The following is a 2,459-nucleotide window of genomic DNA, read 5'->3' as shown; positions in this document are numbered from 1 at the left end:
TAAGAAGGAAATCTTCATTTTGATCATTTTTTCTGATACATATACATGCTGTGTATCATCAACTTTGAGCTAATTCTGGTCAAATTTAGATTTTTAATAAATTTTTAAAGTTGCAAAAATTGGGCTAACAATGTAAGGCTATAGCCTTAGGTCATAGGCCAAATTTTATCGATTAATAAGAGAAATTGTCATTAGACTAACAGTTTTGCAAAATTAATTAATGCTATTAGAAATATGCATACAGTTGTAATACTACATTTTTCCAACTCAGCCATGTCCTCTATACCACACAGATGAGTCATTCATGGGTGGTGCCACCTTCCGGCATCATTTTAGCTCTGTAACACAAGATGTCACTATTCTTAGTTTTTCACAGTCCTCTTACCATCTAGTGGCAATTTCAGAAGCAGTTTCTGTGCAAATTTTATTATCAAATTTTCAACATCAATACTGAACTGAACAAACCTCCGCAGTAAAGTGGAAGAAAATGCCGATCCCTGCAGTCCAAAGCCACTACTGGTCACTGGTGCACTCAGTAGTTAGTCCCTGCAGTCCAAGGCCACTATAGTCTCGCTAGCCAGACCATTCCCCAGCCTACAGTCATTGGGGTGGACTGTAGGCTGGGGAATGGTCTGGCTAGCGAGACTAAGGCCACTACTGGTGCACTCAGACTCAGTAGTTAGTCTGCACTGTACTTACTGGTGCCACTCCATATTTTAGCTTCCTACATGTAAGTTGATGCTCACTTAATTCATATGAACTTCCTAAATATATAAGTAAAGCAACCAAAAATTAGTGAAAAGACAGTTTCACCTGATCTAGTAATAACCACCATACCAGTTTTAAAGGGGTTAAAATAGTCAACGATTTTTGATGGTTACAAATGAGCTTCTGAAGCTTCGAAGGGGACAGAGCGGACCAGAAAAGAGGTGTAACCGGGTGGCAGCAAGAAAGTGGGAGCGGTCACAGGTGAATTTTCAAACGTCACTTCCGTTACTTCATGTATGTATGTATGTATGTATGTATGTATGTATGTAACTAGAATGACAGGTAGCACAAGCAATTCATATATAGATTAGATGTATGAATGAGACAAGTGGTACAATCTATCTATTGTTCCTTGATGTAATTCATACTAGCGGGTGTATGACCTTTTTTATAATCATTATAACATGAATTGGTGTAGCCTATTTCATTTCACCTTTCTATTCAGAGCAGCAAATGGCACATCTTGCAGTATTGCAAGACGAATTCCTTGGTAAGAAAATAATTGACATGTTAAACAGGAAATGTTCTAATAGGTGCAGAGAGTCTTGACAAAGTTAAAGATCTACTGCTAAGGCATGGCTTTCTTGACACAGATTATTATGTTCTTGGAGTAAACTTAGGACTTTCTGAAGATACTATGGATAGCATTGAGAGGGAATGTGACAACACCTCTGAGTGTCTGACTCAATGTTTAGCTCATTGGCTAAAGAAAGCTGAGAGTACAAAGAATAATCGTAGCCCAACTGTTTTTGCATTGAAAAATGCCTTACATAAAATGGGGGCAGTTTTAGTGGCAAATGAAGTTCATGAAGAAAGTAAGATGTGACTATAATAATGAGAAAATTTGATCTCTTTATTTAATACAGAACATCCTGCATGTTGCATTTTTGCACAAAATGAGGCTAAATTTAAAGATGCCCTACCCCAGTGTGTTATATATTTACAGGATATAGTAGGAGAAATATTACTTCATTCTACTCTGTCTGAGAATGTGCAATTATTACTAGAAGCTGTACAGGAGGGTGTTTGCCTTAATCACCATAACCTTGAAAAATTAGCTTATGCACTTCAAATGATGGAAAGTACAGCAGCATTAGGACTGAACATGTTACGGCAATACAGTAAGCATCACTTATATTTTACTGTAAGAATAAATTTTATTTGATATAACAGATAGCAAATACAATGAATCTATAGGCTATTGGATAGCTCATAAGCATGATGGAGGTATAGCCAACTTATGGCGACATTACATCATTTTTTTCATAGATATTGATCTTCATTTAAGCAAAAGAGTTGTAATAGAACATCTCGTTACAATAAATAAAAAACTGAATCACCTTATTGCCAATGTAACCCGAGCCATGAAAGAGTCTCCATCCATTAAGGAGCTGAGGAAGTATCTCAGATATAATGACCCTGACCTTAAAGATCAACTGGAATTCTGCCAATCAAATTCCGACATACTAATACTACTCAGAAGCAAATGTTCACTTTCTGACATTAGTCCAATAAAAAGTATTGTTGATAAATTCAAAGTTGAATCAGTGAAACCATTGATAGTCGATTACAAAAAAAGCATTAATAAATTGTGCCAAGAGTTACCACTTCCTAGCTATCTTTTGGGCCCAGAAACCAATGTCACACTTTTCATTGATCAAGAAGTTGAAGACAGCACTTTTAATGATATT

General features: G+C 36.3%; 1 long non-coding RNA gene across 1 annotated transcript; it reads right to left on the bottom strand.

The window, feature by feature from the left end:
- Positions 1-113: 113 nt before the first annotated feature.
- LOC109591395 (uncharacterized) lies at positions 114-977 on the bottom strand. Its single transcript, XR_002189798.1, has 3 exons — positions 814-977; positions 466-764; positions 114-413 (listed from the first exon to the last, which is right to left on the bottom strand). It is a non-coding gene; the product is annotated as an uncharacterized LOC109591395 (long non-coding RNA).
- Positions 978-2,459: the final 1,482 nt, after the last annotated feature.

Source organism: Amphimedon queenslandica, unplaced genomic scaffold (genome assembly GCF_000090795.2).
Source record: "Amphimedon queenslandica unplaced genomic scaffold, v1.1 AMPQUscaffold_8291_Cont19764, whole genome shotgun sequence".
NCBI classification, from domain to species: Eukaryota; Metazoa; Porifera; class Demospongiae; order Haplosclerida; family Niphatidae; genus Amphimedon; species Amphimedon queenslandica.
The sequence above is the reverse complement of the archived record's forward strand: the minus strand, read 5'-3'. Positions and strand labels throughout refer to the sequence as shown.